Source organism: Pelophylax lessonae (assembly GCF_965119305.1).
Source record: "Pelophylax lessonae genome assembly, chromosome: 2".
NCBI classification, from domain to species: Eukaryota; Metazoa; Chordata; class Amphibia; order Anura; family Ranidae; genus Pelophylax; species Pelophylax lessonae.
In genome coordinates, this window is record NC_138769.1 from 44,111,044 (window position 1) to 44,134,803 (window position 23,760).

Here is a 23,760-nt window from a genome sequence, read left to right on the forward strand (position 1 = left end):
GAAAAAAAGGAAAATTTCCCCAACAGGGAACAGAAAGCAAAAAGCAACCTTTGGCATAAAACTAAGAAAAAAATAATAGTTTCAGCGTTACATATACTTTACGTTGCGTCTGATGTACAGGTATTGAAGGACGTATCAAATACAGAAGCATTGAGTGTAATTACACATTGCACGGCTTAAAAATACGCGTAATTTGAACCTTTCTTCACTGAATAGGTAATCTTGGAAAAAAAGAATCCAGAATGATTCAATACTGTTTATTATTTAGTTTATTTTACTGAAATGGGTAAGCATTTTTTTTCTATTGTAGATCAGACAAGTACACTAAATGATTGCGTACCTTTGCAGAGTCCCAACAAAAGTTTCTTCTCTCTTTATTCTCTTGTTCAGCTTGACATTGACAAACTTGTTATTGTTCAGCTGACAGTTGTAGTAAATCTCCGCCAGATCTATATACAGTATATATTTATATTGTGTATTGTCGTGGGATGTCAGGGGCTGGGTATTGCAGAGAATTTACAGAAGTTATGCTTGCGTAGATAAATGTCACAGTGTGCCATTCATGGGATTGACATCTGTAAAGCCCCGTGTTTTATATATTTACATGTTCATTGCTGTTTACCTAAAAGAAAAGTACAGAAACCTCGTCAATAGATGTCAGGTCATGGGACTTGAAACTTTTTTTTTTTTTTTTAAACCCAAGTACAAAAAAGCAATATTTTGCAGCCAGTGGCGTACCTAGTACATCATTTTTTTTCTTTACACATCCCCCCAAAAAATTGGCTATAAGAAAAAAAAAGTGATGTGCACAGCATGCCGCAGCAAATTGTTGGTGTAGCCAAATTCTGGGGAACGGGAGGAGCTTAAAGCCGTGCTGTATTTTGGCCTAGGCCAACAAGGCACAGGCCTAGGGCGACACTTTGAAGGGGGGCAGCAAAAAAGCCGCCCCCCTCCACCTGAGACTCTATTGGCCACTGGTTGCTAGAGCTGCCACCCCCCTCTCTCTCACTCACCCCCCCTCTCTCTCTCACTCTCACCCCCCCTCCTCTCTCTCTCACTCACCCCCTCTCTCTTTCTCACTCCCCCTCTCTCTCTCACCCCCCTCTCTCTCTCACTCTCATCCCCCCTCAATCTCTATCACCCCCCCTTTCTCTCTCACTCACCCCTCTCTCTCTCTCTCACTCCCCCTCAATCTCTATCACCCCCCTCTCTCTCTCACTCTCACCCCCCTCTCTCTCAGCCCCTCTCTCTCTCTCTCTCTCACCCCTCCTCCCTCTCTCCCTCCCTCACCCACCTCCCTCTCTCTCTCCCACCCCTCTCACCCCCCCTCTCGTGAGATATCAGGGGTTCATGCTGGGACTTGTAGTCCTTCAATTTTGGAGGGAGTCACATCTGTTAAAAAGGAAGGAGTGGAGCAAATTTAGTTAGGAGGTCTTGCCTAGGGCAGCACAAAACCAAAATACACCACTGGCTTAAAGGGGCTTAGTTAAATAAAACCTGAACCTACCCCCACTGTACTCATCATCCATATGCCACTGTTCCATTACATAAGCTCCCCTGCCATCACAGTTCCACACTCCCAACACAAACCCCCCCAGCACAGATGAAAAAACACTCTCACTACAGAATCCTACCCCCAGCACAGACCAACCTCTATAGGAGAGACCCCACAACACAGACTGACCCCCCCCTCCCCCTGCACAGACCTTTCAGGATAGACCAACTCCATGAGAAAAGACCCCTCAGCAACCCTGACCCCTTCAGTACAGACCAGCAGTTCAGACTGATCCTCTAATCATCCTAAATTCTCACTCTCTACCCACTCCCTCAGTACAGATCCCCCCCTCCCCGCCCCAGTACAGACTGTGCAGTATAGACCAACCCCCAAAAATAGATCCCCAGCAACTCCAATCCCTTCAGTACAGACCTGCAGTTCAGGCTGATCCCCTAACATTCCTAAATCCTCACTCTCAACCCACTCCCTCTGTACAGCCCCCCCCCCCCAGTACAGACCCTTTTAGTATAGACTAACCCCCAAGAACAGACCCCTCAGCAACTCCAACCCCTTCAGTACAGACCCGCAGTGCAGGTTGATCCCCTAATATTCCTAAATCCTTGCTCAGTACAGACCCCCACCCCCAGTACAGACGCTTCAGTATAGACCAACCCCCCCAAGAATAGACCCCCTCAGCAATTACCGACCTCTTCAGTACAGACTCGCAGTTCAGACTGATCCCCAAACATTCCTAAATCCTCACTCACAATTCACTCCCTCAGTACAGACCCCCCCCCCCTCCAGTACAGACACCCCTCCCCCAGTGCAGACTTATCAGTATAGATACCCCCCCCAGTATAGACCCCTTGGTACAGACACCTTCTCCTCAGTACAAATCTCTCAGTACAGAATTACCCCACTACAGACACCACAGTACAGACACCCTCTCCCCAGCACAGACCCCTCAATACAGAACCCTGCCCAGTACAGACTCCTCAGTACAGACTCTCCCTTCTCCCCAGAACATTCCCTTCAGTACAGCCCCCCCCCCCACACACCCCAATTCCCCTAAACAGACTTCTCAGTACAGACACTCCCCCCTCTGTAGTACAGACCCCTCAATACAGACATCCCCTACCCCCCCCTTAAGTACTGAACCCTCAATATGGGCACCCTCTATTTCCCAACAGACCCTACAAAACCCTCAGTACAGAACCCCCCCCCTCCCTAAGCTCACAAACCAGGTGACCATATGCAGTGGGTCCTCCTCCTTTTGACTCATCGTATGACAGCAGCAGGGAAGGAGAATTCCTCTCACTCTGAGCTCCCGCTGTCACAGAAGCACTGGGTGGGGATGACATAGGGGTGCTGTGGCCATTTTACCTTTTTTTTTGTGTGTGTGTTGCACGTTGCTGCAGTGCAGTGCTATGCAGCAAAACATTAAAAGAGATGTCCGAGGGCCCCTGAACCCTCAAAGAGTCCACGCCCCCTTAGTGCACCACTGTTCTTGATTAAGATTCAAACCAAGGATCTTTGGTTTGAATGATAGGAGTTCGAACCATGAAGCCACTGTGCTGCAAGCCAAACATAAGCTTCAAGAAAAAATGGTTTGTATTTTAGATGCATTTGAGTTGCTTTTGAGTTGCTTCATTCCTGCTGACTTGAATAGGGGAAGCAATTCCGATAACATTAGGACATGCTGTTTTTACTATGTGGCAATAAACAAAACTCAGTGCAGCTCCATAAGGCCCTAATCAAAATGTAAAAAAAAAAAATTCCTTTTTAAATCTTTCTGAGCTAATTCCATTGCACGTCAGCAAAAAATAATCAGCGGCATACATAAACCCTAATGTATCAATAATTAATGCAACTACATCACTGCATATGCATCTTAGAGCGAAGATGTTGCCTGCAGCAACCAATCAGACTCTACCATTTGTGTAGTGTAAGTCACGGAATGACATATTAAAGACCCGACTGAGCTATATTTCGAATAATTGTCCTCATATTGGTATTTTACTGGCAACATAGCTGAAGACGTTTGACTTTGTTTAAACTAATGCCGATATTCTTAGAACAAAGCGATACAGTATGTTGACAAGTACTAAGAAAACCAGAAAATCGGGTCAATGACATTTGGACTTATCTTAAATCAGCTTGAGAAATCTCTCTTAACTCTTAACATGTTTTCACTTATGAAAAGGCCCGGTTTTCTTTATTTTTACAATCCTGGATTTATTCATTTTTATGCTTTTTACCTGATTTGTGTTAACAAAAAAAGGCGTTAAAACAACACCTTTATATTAGAGGAAATGCTGCTTCTTGCCCTCATGCTGCAGTGCTCTGTGCTGGCAGAGCTGAGTAATAGCCACACCCCACATCACAAGTGTCCTCACACAGACTTGTATAGCAAGGGATGAGGGGGGCGTGTCCAACCAGGTCTGTTAGAAAATGGAGTAGTCCCCTGCAGTGCAGTCTAACTCTGGTGCCTTGTGGTCTGCATAGTCATATACACTGATGAGACATAATTTTATGGCCACTCACCTAATTAAGAGTAGGTCTCCCTTTTGCCGCCAAAACAGCCATGACCCATCAAGGAATGGACTCCACTAGGCCCTCGAAAGTATGCCACAAAATTATTGTACCAAGCCATCAGTAGAAGAACATTTACAGTAAGTCCTGGACGTTGCTAGGTGGGTCCTCCATGGATTGGACATCTCACAAATGCTTGATTGGATTGAAATCTGGAAAACTTGGGAGCCAAGTTAACACCCCAACTTGTTGTTGTTTTCCTCAAACCATTCTTAAAGTGGAGTTCCGACCACAAAAAAAAAATTTCAATGAACATACCCTCGGGACAGTCAGGGCTAGTACATTCCACAATGGATAGCCTCTGATCTGTCCCGGTTCGCACTTACCTTCAAGAAGAAATACTCACTTTTAAAATTTCTTCTCCAGCGTTGCCATCTCTGTTGTGGGCAGCTGAAGCCGGCGCAATCCTCTTCTGCGTCCTCTTCCGTGTCTTCTTCTCCCAGAATGCACCGGCACCGGCCCCTCTCGTCACTTCCGGTGCGGGCGCGTCATCCCTCCACAGCTTCTGGGCATGCCCAGAAGCTGTTTAGCAGGGAATGCGGCGTTGCATTGATTCCTGGGAGCGATGACGTTCAGCTCCCAGGAATCATTGCAAACCGGAAGTGACGGCGCGGGCCGCGGCCGCCGAGGGAGGAAGTGGAAGAAAGGTGAGTATTTCTTTCTACAATAACAAGGTAAGTAAAAAAAAAATCCTAACTATCCATTTCCTTTTCAGGTGAAGAAAAGCAAGTGGATGGCCACAAAATCGATTATGTCGATTTTGTGGCAGAAACTCCGCTTTAACCCATTTTTGCAGTGTGGAAGGGCATGTTATCCTGCTGAAAGAGGCCACTGCCTTTAGAGAATGCAGTTTCTATGAAGGGGTGTACTTGGTCAGCAACAATGTTTAGGTAGGTAGTACAAGGTAAATAACATCCACAGTAGAGGCAGGATCCAAAAGTTTCCAGCAGAACATTGCCCAAAGCATCACACTGCGTCTGTCATCTTGCCTTCTTCCTACAGTGTATGCTTGTGCCATCTCTTCCCTAAGTAAGCAATGCACATGCCATCCATATTATGTAGAAGAGAATGGCCAGGCCACTTTTTTCCATTGCTCCGTGGTCCAGTTCTGATGCTCACGTGCCCACTAATTACTTAACCTATTAGTAGTCTTAACGATATGGCAAATCTGTGTATAGATGTAGCACCCTACAGGTAGGTGCTAGGTAAAAATATAGTGGGCTTTGGCTTCCTAACAGCAGGGCCATGATTTCAGCTGGCTGTCATGTCTCCCAGGTGTGTCTGCTGAGAGGGGAGTCTCCCCACTGGCTCCATGAGAGGATTCTCATTGGGCAGTGGAGGAGACCGAATCAGAGACGCACTCAGGCCTGTATCTACAGAAGGCAGATTCTGCCGCAGAGGATTCTGGGAGTGGGTATAAGTTTTGAGGGAACGCATGATGGAGCATCTTTGGCGGAAAGCAGAGTCCCAGGAGGGAGAGTATGGCTGTCTCTTCTACTGTCCGAAGGATTGGGTATCTCGGGTGGCTGCCTGGGAATCCAGAGAGTGCTGAGTTGAGCTGCAGAGGGGACCCAGTATGCTGAGGACCAGTGGGGGAAGAGGGGTTCAGTTCCAAGAAAGCCTGCCAAGGTCGTGAGTACTGTGAACTGCCCCTAGGGGTCTGCCAAGTGTAGAGGGGACCACTCCAGAGAAGGTTCCAGGGATCCAGGAGTCAGCTAGCTGTAAAAGGGTGTGCCTAGTCAGAGGACCCTGAAGTGTTAGAGGGGGTACCTAGCCAGAGGACGCTGAAGTGTTAGAGGGGGTACCTAGTCAGAGGACCCTGAAGTGTAAAAGGGGGCACCAGTGGTTTGGCCCTGAAGAGTCAATGTACAGTGTGCAGTGTACACAGTTAAGAGTTGCAGCAGCACAAGCAGTGACAAGGAGCTACCTCAGTCAGTGAAGGGCTGGAGGGAGCTGTTCGGTGACTTTTGAGCTTAATGGAGTGTCAGGAGTCAAGTGTTCTACAGTCCTGGATCTTCTGAGTTAACAAACAAGTTAAAGTCGAGGTTCCAGCACAATTTTAGCATAACAGTATCTTTGAACGCCAGAAGCGCTGGTCGGCATTCAGCTGGCGTCAAGACAGCGCCAACGGGCATTTTTGTACAAACTCCCAGTTAAGCCTAGAAGATCCAGAGGACTATCCCACTCATTCCCTTCTCCCATCCCCAATATACAATAAACAAAACAAACCAAAGATGCCGGAATGGTCATTATCTCAGTTCTCACACCTGGGTTCACAACTTAAATGTGTTGGAAGTGTTACCGGTACTATTGGCAGACCCATCTCAGGCCCAAGGCCTGGAAACATTGCTACATAGACATCCTTCACAACTGCTGTAACAGGAAAAGGGAAAATAAAATCAAAGAAATTCCCAGCTCAAATTACTGACCAGCCTGCAACCAACCAAATTATCCTGTCTAACAGTATGCATTAAAAACTGGGGTTTAGTTTGCACACATTTGCAAATACATGCGTAAGCTTCAGAACCCCATCAAGGCACCCCAGTGTTTACTGTAGTGCTCACTCTAAATTTTTAAAGCCTCCACAGTGGAAGCACATGCATTATAATGGATAGATAAAAGGCAGGCAAGCCTAGAGGGAGCCCACCCCTCCTAAAGGCACATGGGCGCACTAGACACCCAGCACATAACACTATAGCAGCAAAGGTGTCCAGTGTGTCCCCTCACCAATATTCCAACAGTACAAACAAATGGTCACTGCCCTCACATATATCTGGCCTCCAGACTCCCCTGCTCTCTGCCTTTTCATTTTAATGCATGTTCTTTCACTGTGGAGGCTCTCAAAATTTAGAGTTAGGACTACAGAAAATACTGGGGTGCCTTGACCGGGCTCTGTAGCTTACGCATGTAATTGCAAATGTGTGCATACTAAACACCTGTTTTTAACGCATGCTGTTAGACAGGATAATTCAGTGTGTTGTAGCTTGGTCAGTAAGTTGAGATGGGAACTTCTTTGGTTTTGTTTTGCATGGGTTGCCCTTCCATGTGCTCCTTGCTGCAAAGGCCAGTTATAGGTGAGGGCAGTGGCCATTTGTTTATACAACAGGGAAAGGGAGTCTGGACTACCCAATCACATGATCACTGTGGCTGTCAAATAAGCATCCTGCTGGATTTTGACCATTATTAGAGACTGGAAGTTGTTGTCAGCCGGTCCAGGAGGTGGAACTGTGTATGACAGCCTGTCCGCCGGGTAAGCAGAAGAACTTGGCTTTTTGTAATTATGCGGCGCTGCCACAGTGTAAGACACAGCCACTCCGATCCTCTCTATTCTGCCCCCCGCTGATGACAGAAGAAAGGAGAATGGTCAGGAAAGAGAGCCCTCTTTTAATCCGCACTGGTCACTCTGCATTAATGGGGGCACACACACTGGTCACTCTGCATTAATGGGGGCACACACACTGGTCACTCTGCATTAATGGGGGCACACACACTGGTCACTCTGCATTATTGGGGGCACACACACTGGTCACTCTGCAATAATGGAGACACACTGGTCACTCTGCATTAATGGGGGCACACACACTGGTCACTCTGCATTAATGGGGGCAAGCACACTGGTCACTCTGCATTAATGGGGGCAAGCACACTGGTCACTCTGCAATAAAGGAGACACACTGGTCACTCTGCATTAATGGGGGCAAGGCACACTGGTCACTCTGCAATAAAGGAGGCACAGTGGTCACTCTGCATTAATGGGGGCAAGGCACACTGATCACTCTGCAATAAAGGAGGCACAGTGGTCACTCTGCATTAATGGGGGCACACTGGTCACTCTGCATTAATGGGGGTACGCACCCTGATCACTCTGCATTAATGGGGGCATTACAAGGCTGTAGAGAACAGTGCGCCATTGCAAACTTATATTCTGAAGTTTTAATTACATTATTTTAATATAGTCAGTGGTGAACGAAAGTGGGCCGGTCTAAGGCATGAAACTCCAGGGCTGAAAATGAGTCCCTGTTGGCCCTGTATAGACCTGTTAGTTTAACATCTATAGTCGGGAAGATATTGGAGAGTTTAATAAATGACCACATAGATGATTTCTTGCTGGAAAAAAATATTTTAAAGCAACAGGCAGCATGGATTCATGAAATATAGAAGTTGTCAAACAAACCTGATTTCTTTTTATGAGTAGGTAAGTAAAACCTTGGACAGAGGGGCGGCTGGGGACGTAGTATAGTTGGATTTTGCAAAAGCGTTTGACACAGTTCTCCACATACTATATATACCGATACACCGATATTTTGGTCATCGGATATCGGTATCGGCCGATATTTTCGAACATTTAAAAAAAAAGATTTTTTTTATTTTATTTTTTTTCACAGTACTCTTGTGGAGGGATTTGGGGGTCTAAAAGACTCAAACCCCTCCTCTGCACTTAAAAGCATTCAAAACAGCCAAGTGTGGCTGTTTTTAATGCTGTCATTTTTTTTAATCTGGCGCCGAATACCGGAAGTGATGTCATGACATCACTTCCGGGTTTTTAATGGAAACCCGATCAGAGCCAAATGCGGCTTTGATCGGGACTAGGGACGGGAAACCCGGGCGATCTGCTGGAAGCACTCATCCATCTATTTTCCAAAGACAACCTCTGGATATGACATTGAGCACGTGCACTCAACTTTTTCGATCATGGCGAGGCCTGTTCTGAGTGGAACCTGTCCTGTTAAACCACTGTATGGTCTTGACCACCGTGCTGCAACTTAGTTTCAGGGTTTTGGCAATTTTCTTATAGGCTAGGCCATCTTTGTGTAGAGCAACAAGTCTTTTTTTCTGATCCTCAGAGAGTTCTTTGCCATGAGGTGCCATGTTGAACTTCCAGTGACCAGTATGAGAGAGTGAGAGTGATAAAACCAAATTTAACACACCTGCTTCCCATTCACACATGAGACCTTGTAACACTTATGAGTCACTTGACACCGGGAGGGGAAATGGCTAATTGGGCCCCAATTTTCACTTAAGGCTCGGTTTCCACTGTTGAAATTCATTCATTTCTATTTGGCCCATTCTCACGGCTGCGACTTGAGTTGCGGCAACTGGAAAAGTAGTTTGTGCACTACTTTTGGGCCGACTTCAGTGCGACTCCCTTCTATAATGAGGGGCAAGTCTCACTGAAAGCCGCGAACAAGTGAACACTACTGCGACTCTGTAGCCGCAGCGGTGGAAACCGAGCCTAAGGGGTGTACTCACTTTTGTTGCCAGCGGTTTGGACATTAATGGCTGTGTGTTGAGTTATTTTGAGGGGGACAGTAAATTTACACTGTTATACAAGCTGTACACTCACTACTTTACATTGTAGAAAAGTGTCATTTTTTCAGTGTTGTCACATGAAAAGATATAATAAAATATTTACAAAAATGTGAGGGGTGTACTCACTTTTGTGAGATACTGTATATATATATATATATATATATATATATATATATATATATTTATACATACACACATACATACATACATTTATATACAGTATATAATGAAAATTGTAAATAAAAATTCTAAGGCCCCTTTCACACCTGTCCGTTCCGCCGACGGACTTCGTTCTGCTCAGCGGGGGATCGATCCACCGATCCCGGCTGAGCTGGCGGATGACAGCTCCATCTCTGCTCAGTGTGCAGAGACGGAGGTGTCAGATCCCCACTGTCCTCTATGGGGGAATCGGATGAGAACGGACCGCCTGTCCGTTCTCATCTGATCCCATCCACCAGATGGATGGAAATTAGGGTTTCCATCCATCCGAATTTGACAGACAGGATCGGATCGGATGACAGCGGGTGTCAGCGGACATGTCTCCGCTAACATCCACTGCCCCATAGGGATGCATGGGTCATCGGATCAGGTCCGCCTGAAAAACGGACAGGAGGATCTGATCAGACCGTATGTGTGAAAGGGGCCTTAAGATAATATAAAGCTATTACAGCATCCCTTTAAAAGGAATGTGACACAAAGAAAAACAACGGTTTAAATGACAGGACTTGACGTAAAAACCATGATGGATTGCGCTGTAGGGAAGACTTAATTTTTTTTAAGCATTTGAATATACTGGCAGCCGAAAAGGTGATGACAATGGCATTATCAGGACACAATGTTGTGACATGAGTCTTTGTCTTATGGAAAGACGCAGCCCGTCCTCGCCCGCTGCAAGGTGTTCTGTTCTGTATGTGCTATGACACACGCAGAGCTATGCAATCAGACCTATAGAAGAAAGCTCAGAGCTATACACAGCTTGTTTTCTTAAGACAATAAAAGACCAGAAAAGCCATATTTTACAATTGTACCAAAGACAAAGACCTTTTCTCTCATCATTTCTCCACCCTCTGTTAGGACATGTACCTTATCGTGGGTACAAAGATGTTCCTGGCAGCCGTATGACAATCTCAATGTACCACACTCATGGAATTTTTATACAGCAGGTATCGGCAGCCCTATGCAAAAAATAAAAACAAGCATGTAGGGCTCTGGACTGTTATATCGCCATCTTGATAGATAATCACAGCTGGAGAAAGATGCACTGTCAAATAGTGGTAGAAGGGGCAGTCTCAAAGTGACCACTGGGATGGTGGCAAGGAAACATAAATAAATGGGAACCAGTGGTGGCTGGTGCTCCATGGGCCAGGGGGGGCGGCAGACGGACTGCACCATCCACCCCCCCCGGCCCCCACCAGGACCACGGACCCCCCCAGGACCGAGGACCCCCCCACAGCTCACTCATCCTCAGCGGCAGCAGCTTCAGCTTCTTCCCCCTCAGTAGAAGCGTCTCCTCCCTCATGCCCAATGGCATGGCTTCTACTTTCGTCCAATCAGGAAACAGGTCTCAGGAACCACTTCCTGATTGGCCAGGAGGGGGATCCGTGTGACAATAGCGAATATTAATTCGCTATTGTCACACAAGTGGGTGGATTCGGGGCACACTGCTCTGCGCCCCGAGCCCACCCTTTTTTTTAGCTTGTGAGAGACTCTGGCTGTAGTCACATGGCTAAAAAAAAAAAGCCCCATTGAACTCCATGCGTTCGGCGCCCCGCATGTAGATTAGGGGGCCGGATGCATGGATAAGTGGGGCAGCGCCCCCCATACACAAGCCGCCACTAGCGGGAACATGAGGTCAATGCAGTTCCCGTGTTGTTTTGGGGTGTGATGGAGGGTCTGTTGATGCTGGCTGCTGGGGAATCTATTGTTGCTGGAGGGGATTTATTTTTGTAAAGAAAGGGGGTCTATTGTTGCTGGGGAGGACTTCTGTTGCTTTTGGGGTATGTATTGCTGCTGGGGTGGGTGTTATGTTGCTGGGGGTCAATTGTTGCTAGGAGAGATATACTATTGAGGGAGCAGTCTATTTTTTCTGGCTGCTGGAGGGTCTTTTGATGCTGGCTGCTGGGAAATCTGTTGTTGCTAGAGGGGATCTGTTTTTGCAGGGTGGTCCACTGTTTGCTGGGGAGATCTATTGCAGCTGGTGGGGGAGGATTGTTGCTGGGGGTAGGTCTTATGTTGCAAGGGGTCAATCATTTCTGGGAGAGATCTACTGTTGAGGTAGGGGAATAATGTTGCTGGCTGTTGGGAGTGGATTGTTGCTGAGGTGGATCTATTGTTGCTAGCGCATCCATTGTTCCTGGATCTATTTTACTGCCTTTCTTGTTATAATTAACAAATTCCATACAAATTACTTAGCACCACAAAATTAAACATGTTCCTGTTTTCTCCAAAAGGCATGGTACTGGGAGGTGGGTAGGAGTGAAACCAAGGATTGGTGCTCGGAGGTGGGGGGGGGGGGGTTAAGGGGTTTCTTGGAAGGGAGGAGCTCCTACACTTATTCTCTAAGAAAAAAACTAAAAATTTTATTTACACGAAAATTACATGACACTAACAAGGCTCTCCTAGACATATAGAAGATGTCTGTGAAGTGTAAAATAGTGACAAAGGGGTGTGCTCCAGAACATGTTGTCCTGGCAACCGTGGTAATCTTCTAGTGCATTCCAGTCTTTTGTGAATGCCACTACAGACTTACAGGTTCCGGGGACATCATTTCTGGTGATGTGAGTTCCTCCACTTGCTTGCCTCCAACAACAGTTTTTTTCTTTTAGGGACCTCACGGACTGTATTGACACCTTGGTCCCCTGGTACATCCCGTAGGCCTATAGCATGTGACCACTCAACTGTATTGACACCTTGGTCCCCTGGTACATCCCGTAGGCCTATAGCATGTGACCACTCAACTGTATTGACACCTTGGTCCCCTGGTACATCCCGTAGGTCTATAGCATGTGACCACTCAACTACTGGTAACCACTGTAAGGCACTATGTCTAGCTATTATCAATTTTTGGAATAAACTATGACTGTTTTATTGGACATTTGTCTTATGTGTACTTGGGCTCCTGGATCCAGGACACAAGGGGTGGGGGCGAAGGGATGGCTTCCCTGGGCACGATGGTTTACTGTAGGGATGGGGGTACCTTGATTCTGTTACAAGGCTTGGCAGTTTGGCATCTCTGCCCTGGGCGCTGGATGACCTTGTCCCAGCACTGCTTGGATCCATCTGGTATTTGTCCCTGTAAATGTTTTACACTTTATAGACGGCATCTATTGTATAGATCAACCTAGGAGCGTCTTGTTAGTGTCATGCATCAACCTTTGCAAATACAGGCTATGGAAATTTAATATGACACCTAAAGCAGTAGTCCTCAGAAAGCCAATGTAAAAACCGCAACGGAGAAAATATTTGGTTTAGTTACAGTATCAAGGACTAAATAAATGAGCATGTTTTCACAACAGATTGTCAAATCAAGGGTTAATTTTAAGTCTTAGGTTAGGAGTTGGGTGTCAGGGTGTCATGAAAATGAAGACCATGTTAGAAGCACCAGTGCTAGCACATGCATGTGCACATGTTGTTGCACAAGGCCCTGCACTTATGGTCTTGACTGTGCACCATGCCTACAGTCTCTGACCATCTCTTGCACCGTGCCTGGAGTCTCCGATCATCCCTTGTACCATGTCTGCAGTCTCCACTGGCGTGCGCAGCCTATGGCATTAGGGTGTGCACCTCAAACCAAAGCTCAAACACATGTGCGTGTGTATATGTGTATATATATATATATATATACACACACACTTTTATAAATAATATAAATAAATGTAAACTAAAATATAATAATAAATGTAAACTAAAATATAATCCATGTGGACAGTTCTCTAAAGGGGGAATCTATGGGGACCCTGCTATAAAGGGGGATCTATGGGGACCCTGGCCTGCTCTGAAGGGGATATGGGGACCCTACTCTAAAGGGGGATCTATGGGGATCCTGCTCTAAAGGGGGATCTATGGCATAGATCCCCTTTAGAGCAGGGTCCCCATAGATCCCCCTTTAGAGCAGGCTAGGGCAGGTAACCCATAGATCCTTCTTTACAGCAGGCCAGGGTGACGTGAGGTCCCCCATAGAGATCCCCTCTTACAGCAGGCCAGGGTGAGGTGAGGTCCCCCATATAAATCCCCCCTTATAGCAGGCCAGGTAAGGTGAGGTCCCCCCTTACAGCAGGCCAGGGTGAGGTGAGGTCCCCCATAAAGATCTCCCTTACTGCAGGCCAGGGTGAGGTGACGTCCCCCATATAGATCCCCTCTTACAGCAGGCCAGGGTGAGGTGAGGTCCCCCATATAGATCCCCCCTTACAGCAGGCCAGGGTGAGGTGAGGTCCCATCCCCCATATAGATCCCCCCCCCTTACAGCAGGCCAGGAAAGGGCAGGTTCCCCATAAAATAGATCCCCTTTACATAGTCTTCTTCTTACTCAGTCACTAGTACAGTACTACAGTGCTACTCTTACCTACCTTTTTTTTCACCTGTCCCGACTCCCCAGGCAAGGTTTTCCTGCAGCACCAGCACCACAGACCGTCACCAGGCTCTCTGGCCTCCCCCCCCCCCCGCCTTCTTTGCTGAAAAATTGCTGTCTTGCTGACTGTCCTGTGACTCCTGTCGTCCTCCTCACCGCGCCGGCTTCTTCTGCTGTTTCTCTCCCGCCCTGCGCTGGGCGGCCGCTGCACAGGCTAGTCCCTCTCTGCACCGCACGCCTGTCTCCCCCACCACTCCACAGTGGGCAGCGCCGGCTGGATCGGATTCGGCCTGGAGCTGAGCGGCCGAGCCGCCAAGCCGAAGCCAGTCAGCAGTGAGCCAGGGGCAGAGAGCAGACTCAGCGGCGGCGGCCATTGCAGAAGCACGAGGGTTAAAGGGTGTGCCTGGGCAAACCCGGCACACCCCGTGTGCACGCCTGTGGCAGTCTCTGACCATCTCCTGTTATATGCCTGCAGTCTCTGACCATCTTCTGTATTATGTCCATGATCTCTGACCATTTTTTGTATCATGCCCATAGTCTTTGACCATATCCAATTGTGTGCTGCTGTCTCTGATACCGAGTATTCACTGAATTTTATGTGCAGCCCTTTGGTGCTATCAAGGGCCACACTTAAGGCCCCCCGTATCAAGAAAGTTGACTACCACTGCCTTAGATATACAGCAATGAGGTTTAAATCACATGGGTGCCTAGGCACAAGAAGTGTCCTGATATTTTTAATAAAAAAAAAAAACAAAACTAAAAAGGTAGATTTTTCAGGGTACTGCTTAGGCAAAAGTGACATTTCTAGATGTTCCTTATGACATAGCATCTTAACTTTTTGAATTCAGGTCCACTTTAACATCTGCAATTAAGGTCCTCTAATCATGAGCAGACTGGACTGAGGGGCAGGGGGGCAATTTCCCCCTGGGCAGCTCTAATGCCCTTTAAAAAGGCTTCCAACGCAGACATGCCCAAAGGCTTCCTGGTGAGGAGGAGTAAAAATTCCCTGCCGGTTTTCTACTGAGTGTGGGATGAGGATGAGGACAGAGCACAGACTAACCCCCCCCCCCCCCCAGAATGGATGGTGTATGCTGTGTCTGAGCACCTGGCCAGCCCCAACTGAGCCACCCTGGCTCCCCCTGCTCGCCCCTGCAGCCCCCAGCTGCCCCCTGCCTGCCAGTTTTCAAACCCAGAGTTGGAGCAGCAGGCACTCTCCAGCCCAACCTGCCCAGTGAGCAGAGAGTACCTGGAGTGGAGCCTGGGATGGGGTCCGGAGGAGGCAGAGAAGAGGGATAGAGGGAAGGGGGCTGAGTCGCTGCACCATGGGCCTCTAGGTTGTATTTGCCCCCTGGGCCAAAAGTTGCCAGTCAGCCCCTGCCTCTTATAGGGTTGATCTGGAAGAAACAGAGTAACTTCATTCTTGCCCTCAGTCTCTGAGGATAATTCAGTTCAAAGGGGGCACAAGAAAGGAATGCTTGGTGAACTCCAAGACAAACATCTCTGTGAACTGTTTTAGATTGGTGGCCCTTCTATCAAACACAACGTAAGTCAATTGCAAATAAATTCTTTACAGTAAGTAAATGAATAAACAGTGTGCAAACTTACTTATTGTTATAACAGGTAGGAGCACTTGAAGAACCACTATTGTAAAAAAAAAAAAACTATAAAACTATAGAACAAACAGAAAGTGTGCAAGCATTGTGCAACACCCCACATGATTTCGGTTTGTTTAATGGACACAGTGTATTACAATTACAGCAGAAAAAGTAGACATTTTTCTGGAAAATATGTTTCAAAGATTCCCTTTAGCAACTTTTTTTTTTTCCACTCGAAAATTGACTCTTTGTATCTAGTTGCATCGCAGAAAGAAATATCCTGATACCTGCATGTAATTAACACATGTAGTGATAGTCAGAATATGTTTTCCTTTTTTTTTTTATATATGCCTTTACATTCTGTATTCATACATTTTGTATGCCTTTAATTCGTATGCCTTTACATTTGTCCACATTTATACGTAGGTCAAGCTGTCCAGAAAATGTCAAAAGAAAGATTGGAAGAAAAAAAGTACTAATACACCAAAAAGCACCAAAGCTAAACATCCAGACTGAATTAAGGCTCGGTTCACACTGTTGCAACATAGGCTCTGACTTTGAGAGCACAAGTCGCATGTAAAAATCAATGTTTCCCTATGAGAGCCGTCTTAATTGGTCCGACTTTTGTCAGTCCATCTTTTTTTAAAGGTTCCTGCACTACTTTGGTCTGACTTGGGTCCAATTTCAGCCCATTGAATTTAATGGAAGTCGCATCCAAGTCAGATTAGCATCTTTTATTATTATTATTATTATACAGGATTTATATAGTGCCAACAGTTTGTGCAGCGCTTTACAATGTGAGGGAAGACAATATAGTTACAATACAATTCAATACAGGAGAAACTAGAGGGCCCTGCTTGTTAGAGCTTACAATCTAGAAGGGAGGGTCAAGTGAAACAAAAGGCAATAACCATGGGGGATGGGCTGATGGAGAAAATGGAGGTATATTTGTTAGTTGTGGGTAGGATAGGCTTCTTAGAAGAGGAGGGTTTTCAGAGATCGCCTAAAAGCTAATAGAGTAGGAGATAATCAGACAGATAAGGGTAAGGAGTTCCATAGGATTGGAGAGGCTTTGGAAAAGTTCTGTTAAGAAGCTAACAAAGAACCTGTCTCTTGAAGAGTTCTACTGTATAGAATAAATCCTCTGAACATTCCTGTCTGTGGTGACAGTGTGTGTTACAGACGATTATTCTCAAATCATAATTGGTATTCTAAAATTAAGAGTTTCCCCGAGTGGGGGGTGGCAGTGAAAGGGTTAATTAGCCTGGTGACAATCGCTCTCAGCCTGCTGGCACCTAGATTGTGGTCCCGCAAGCTGGAAAATCTTGTGCAGGGTGCAGCTGAGAGTGGCATTGTTATGGAAGTGACGGCAGTGTGTGAGATTGGCTGGTCCTTTGTCATTAGTTAGTGAGAAGGGCAGGGAACTAAAACCCACGTTCGTCACATATTGACATATTAACAGATCTCACTTGTGACTAGAGATGGACGAACGTCAGCCGTGAATTTTCTCAAAAGTCCGCGAACCGCGAGTTCACGACGGGCCCCATTGACTTTAATGGGAGGCGAACTTTAAAAACCTTTAGGTCATATTTGCAGCCACAAAAGATGTACTAGCTGTGCACAAATAGTCCCAGCACATGGACAATGTCATAACAGAAGTATTGCAATTGAAAAAGTTGCCCTAAATTTTTTTTTTTAACAGCAAAAAATATATATATATATATTTTTTTTTCATAAATCAGCCAGAACTGACAGCAGCCGGTAAATACATGTCTAATACATATAGGGTCCATTCACACATTTGTAAAATGGGTCCGCATCCATTCCACAATTTGGCGGAACCTTTACAGACCCATTGATTTTCAATTCCAGTCTGAAAAATGAGGCATTCACAGGATAAAGAAGTAAGTGTCGGCCATTCCAGGCCCCAAAAATTAGCCCACATGCGTTTACCTGACAGCTAAGAACATTGTATTCTGTGGCTGAAGGTACATTAGACATTCACAGGATACAGAAGTAAGTGTCGGCCAGTATTGGCCCCAAAAAGTATCCCACATGGGTTTACCTGACAACTAAGAATGTTGTATTCTGTGGCTGAAGGTATATTAGGCATTCACAGGATACAGAAGTAAGTGTCGGACAGTATTGGCCCCAAAAATTAGCCCACATGGGTTTACCTGACAGCTAAGAATGTTGTATTCTGTGGCTGAAGGTACATTAGGCATTCAAAGGATACAGAAGTAAGTGTCGGACAGTATTGGCCCCAAAAATTCGCCCACATGGGTTTACCTGACAGCTAAGAATGTTGTATTCTGTGGCTGAAGGTACATTAGGCATTCACAGGATACAGAAGTAAGTGTCAGCCAGTATAGGCCCCAAAAATTAGCCCACATGGGTTTAACTGACAGGTAAGAACGTAGTGTATTTGATGGCTAGAGTTACATTAGGCATTCACACAGGATACAGAAGTAAGTGTCAACCTGTATAGGCCCCAAAAATTAGCCCACATGGGTTTAACTGACAGCAAAGAACGTAGTGTATTTGATGGCTAGAGGTACATTAGGAATTCACAGTATACAGAAGTAAGTGTCGGCCTGTTTAGGCTGCAAAAATTAGCTCACATGGGTTTAACTGACAGCAGAGAACGTAGTGTATTTGATGGGTAGAGGTACATTAGGCAATCACAGTATACAGAAGTAAGTGTCGGCCTGTATAGGCCCCAAAAATTTGCCCACATGGGTTTAACTGACAGCAAAGAACATAGTGTATTTGATGGCTAGAGGTACATTAGGCATTCACAGTATACAGAAGTAAGTGTCGGCCTGTATAGGCTCCATAAATTAGCTCACATGGGTTTAACTGACAGCAAAGAATGTAGTGTATTTGATGGCTAGAGGTACATGAGGCATTCACGTTATACAGAAGTAAGTGTTGGCCTGTATAGGCCCCAAAAATTTGCCCCCCATGGGTTTAACTGACAGCAAATAACGTAGTGTATTTGATGGGTAGAGGTACATTAGGCATTCACAGTATACAGAAGTAAGTGTCGGCCTGTATAGGCCCCAAAGATTAGCCATTCAATGGACACGAAATGCCTTTTATGCCGCTGTATTTAGCCAAGACAAGGACCAGGAATTGTTGTGGCAGATATTTGTGGTCTGTCATGTCATGAGGAATTTCAATGAAACATGGTCTACTGGTCACATGTGTTGAATTCCTCAGAGATCCATGCCTCATTCATTTTTATAAATGTGAGGTAGTCTACAATGTCATGAGCTAGGCGAGTGGGCTTATCGGTCACGATCCCCCCTGCTGCGCTAAATGTCCTTTCGAACAGGACACTGGACGGGGGGCAAGCCAACAGTTCCATTGCAAATTGTGCAAGCTCTGGCCAGAGGTCAAGCTTGCCCACCCAGTAGTCCAGGGGTTCATCACTCCTCAGAGCGTCCACATCGGCCGTTAACCCGATGTAGTCGGACACCTGTCGGACACCTTTTTTTACGCTCCAACATTTGAGCCACAGAAGCCTGCCTTTTTCCAGAACAACGTGACGACGGCATCATGGAAGGTGGAGTGTTGGACAACTGTGAGGAGACAGGAGAATAGGAGAAGGAGAAGAGGCTGGACGGTGAGAGCCTGGAGTGTGGCTTTGTGGGTTCTGACGGTGTTGCTCCCAATGGGCTCGGTGATGGGATTTCAGGTGCCTTCTTTAGGCGGTTGTCCCTAGGGGAGTGTTGGGCTTACCGTGACTTATGCATTGACTGCAAAGGCTGCAGATGGCAACACTGTTTTCAGCAACGGACACATTAAAAAAAGCCCACATGGTACATGGTTTATGGCTCACTCCTGATACATTTGCAGTCTGCTTTGTACCTCTTGTGCATTGCAAGTTCTGCCTGCCTCTCCTCCCAACCTGTCGGTCCGTCAGTTTGCCAGTTTTACAAATAATTGTCCAGTAACTGTTGTCACTGTGTGTAGCACAGTTAACACAGCAAAAGAGGCCACATTTTTGCAGGACTAAAATACAATCTTAGAAAAGTATACTGTTAAATAACACCTCACTTCAATCTGTGGTATTGGGGGGCCACAGGTTTATCACACCAGTTCTACAAATAATTGGCCAGTAACTGTTGTCACTGTGTGTAGCACAGTTAACACAGCAACAGAGGCCACATTTTTGCAGGACTAAAATACAATCTTAGAAAATTATACTGTTAAATAACACCCTACTTCAATATGTGGTATTGGGGGGCCACTGGTCTATCACACCAGTTGTTCAAAAAATTGGCCAGTGAGTTTGGCACTGTGTACCAGACTTAACACAACAAAAGAGACAATATTGTGGCAGGACACAAATACACTTGTAAAGGTTTACTCAGATAACACCCCACTTCAATATGTGGTATTGGGGGGCCATTGGTGTATCACACCAGTTAAAAAAATTGGCCAGTGAGTTTGGCGCTGTGTGTACCAGACTTAACACAGCAAAAGAGGCAATATTGTTCCAGGACACAAATACATTTGTAAAGGTTTACTCAGATAAAACCCCACTTCAATATGTGGTATTGGGGGGTCCACAGGTTTATTACACCAGTTCTACAAATAATTGGCCAGTAACTGTTGTCACTGTGTGTAGCACAGTTTATAAAGCAAGAGGCCAAATTTTTGCAGGACTAAAATACACTCTTAGAAAATTATACAGTTAAATAACACCCCACTTCAATGTGTGGTATTGGGGGGCCACTGGTCTATCACAGCAGTAAAAAAATGGCCAGTGAGTTTGGCACTGTGTGTACCAGACTTAACTCAGCAAAAGAGGCAATATTGTTGAAGGACACAAATAAACATGTACAATTATACTCAGATAACACCCTACTTCAATATGTGGTATTGGGGGGGGGGGGCATTGGTCCATCACACCAGTTATAATATATTATAAGTGCTTTTGTCACTGTGTGTAGTATTGCTGCAGCAACGCTCAGTCACCACATCTGTCACAATGCTGCACAGTGCACAATAATACTACTAATCCACTATAATATGCTTTCTACAAAGTATATTATACTGTGGATTACCCCCTCCCCCGCCCCCCCCTTTTTAGTGCACTGCACAGCAATATCAAAAAATGTGCCGCCCTTTAAATGACTTTTGTGGACATTAACAGAGCGATTTGTGTCACTGCAGATGCCGATCTCTAACTGCCCCTAAAGCACAGACTGGATACCTGACCCTATACTGAAGAGACTGTAATAGACCTATACCGACATTGCAGCACTTTAAATGACTTTTGTGGACGTTAACAGAGCGATTTGTGTCACTGCAGATGCCGATCTCTAACTGCCCCTAAAGCACAGACTGGATACCTGACCCTATACTGAAGAGACTGTAATAGACCTATACCGACATTGCAGCACTTTAAATGAATTTTGTGGACATTAACAGAACGATTTGTGTCACTGCAGATGCCGATTTCTAACGGCCCCTAAAGCACCGACTGGATACCTGACCCTATACTGAAGAGAGACTGGACCTATACCAAAAATACCAGCCCTGAAAAGGACTTTTGTGGACATTAACAGACCGATTTGTGTGTGACTGCTGCCGATCTCTAACTGCCCCTAAACACCGACTGGATACCTGCCCCCTAACCTGAGAAGATACTAGTATACCTATACCGAAATACCAGCCCTGAAAAGGACTTTTGTGGATCTTCACAGAGCTATTTGTGTCTGGCAATCTTTCCCTCATGAGCACAGCAGACCTCTCCCTACACTGGCAAAAAGCGGAATGTGAAATGGCCGACAGCTCAGGTCTATTTATAGGGTGGCGGGCATGTCTATGTGCTGAAATGTTTTAATTGGCTGTCCCGTTCCACCTGACGGCTGTGTCACGGGTCAAAGTTCTCACCAATGTAAACTAATATGGCCACCGCGAACAACGTCATGTGTTCGCAAATTTGGCGGGTAGCGAACAAGCAAAATTTGCCGCAAACCGACCGCCGGGCGAACCGCAAGGCCATCCCTACTTGTGACATGCGACATGTGCTCAGAGGCAATGCTAGCAATGAAAAAATGTATTGGAAAAAAAAAACACGTAGTGTCCCCTCTAAAATTCATACCAGGCCCTTCGGGTCTGATATGGATTTTGAGGGAAAACCCCACGCCAAAAGAAAAATAAAAAAAATGGCGTGGGGCACCCATGCCATTTTTTTTATTTTATTTTGGCATGGAGTTTCCCCGTCTCAAAAGAAAGATTGGAAGAAAAAAGCACTAATACACCAATAAACACCAATGCTAAACACCCAGACTGAATTAAGGCTCGGTTCACACTGAATTAAGGCTTGGTTCACACTGAATAAAGGTTCGGTTCACACTGAATAAAGGTTCGGTTCACACTGAATTAAGGCTCGGTTCACACTCGGTTCACACTGAATTAAGGCACGGTTCACATTGGTTCACACTGGATTAAGGCTCGGTTCACACTGAATTAAGCCTCGGTTCACACTGAATTAAGGTTCAGTTCACACTGAATTAAGCCTCGGTTCACACTGAATTAAGCCTCGGTTCACACTGAATTAAGGCTCGGTTCACACTGAATTAAGGTTCAGTTCACACTGAATTAAGCCTCGGTTCACACTGAATTAAGCCTCGGTTCACACTGAATTAAGGCTCGGTTCACACTGAATTAAGGCTCGGTTCACACTGAATTAGGGCTCAGTTCACACTGAATTAAGGCTCGGTTCACACTGAATTAAGGCTTGGTTCACATTGGTTCACACTGTTGCAACATGTGACTTTGAGACTTTCCCCATCTCAAAATCAGATCAAAATCGGATCCTGTACATTAAAGTTGTATGGATTTCGGACTGACCAGGGTGAACCTGGCCTTATTTGTGATCAACAAGATATATGAACACATTTCAGGGTTACCAATGTCCCCCTTTTTTGGGGCTATAAACCACATACATCATATTGTGTAATCAGTCACAAAAAACAATCTTAAACAAGTCTTAAAAAAAAAAATTATAAAATCCATGAATTGGGTTCCAATAGTTTGGCAATTCAGAAACATTGAAAGGGACAAAATACTAGAAAATGAATAAAGAAAAAAAAGGAATTTGATCTTATTCAAAATAAATAATTTGGAAAAAAATATTAAAACAAATTTTTACAGTACATAATAACATTATTTGATTATAATGATTTGAAGTTCTTTGTATTTCATATCCAACCCTAATTTATAATACCCTGTGTATATAGTTGATAATACTCTGTGTTTTACATTAAAATGACAAAAGATAAATAGAATATTGTAGATAACCAAATTTTAAAAAGGATAAGTCAATATTGTACTTAATGTAATCATCTGTAAATAGCAGATATTTGCTCCCCTTTATTTGCAGATCGCTATACTTCAGTTAAAACATTACCTATTGACCTTTGTATTAATTTTGGTTATCTATAATATTTATATGAATTAAATTAGTTTCAATAGAGAATATAGAGTATTGTGATTTAAAGATGGATAAGGAATACAAAGTACTACAAATTATTATAACCAAATCACGTTTAATAAATATTATCTAGTATAACATATAGTTACTCTATATTAGCAACCTCCTTTTTTAAGTCTTCTTTTAAATCTTGACAATGTTTCTTAATTACCAAATTACCAAAGTACACAATTTCACAATTTACAGATTTTATAATTTTTTTGAGGACCATTTATTGTGACTGATCACACAATGGGGTTGATTTATTAAAGGCAAATATACTGTGCTCTAGATCTGAGGGGAAACTCTGCTGATTTCTATCATCCAATCACATGGAAGCAAAAAATGCTGTTTTTTATTTTCCTTGCATGTGATTGGGTACTCTTTGCAAAGTGAGGCTTTACCTCATTTAAGTTTTGGAGTAACCGCACTTCCAGTGCACAGTATATTTGCCTTTAGTAAATCAACCTCAATATTTTGTATGTGATCTTTAGCCCTGAAGAATATAAGTGCCCCCTCATCAGTGCCACCTAATTAGTGCCCATCAGAGCTGCCTATCAGTACACATCAGTGCCGCTTAACAGTGCCCATCAGTGCTACATATTGATGTCTCCTCATCAGTGCCATCTCATCAGTGCCCATCAGTGCCGCCTATCAGTGCCCATCAGTGCTACATATTAGTGTCTCCTCATCAGTGCCATCTCATCAG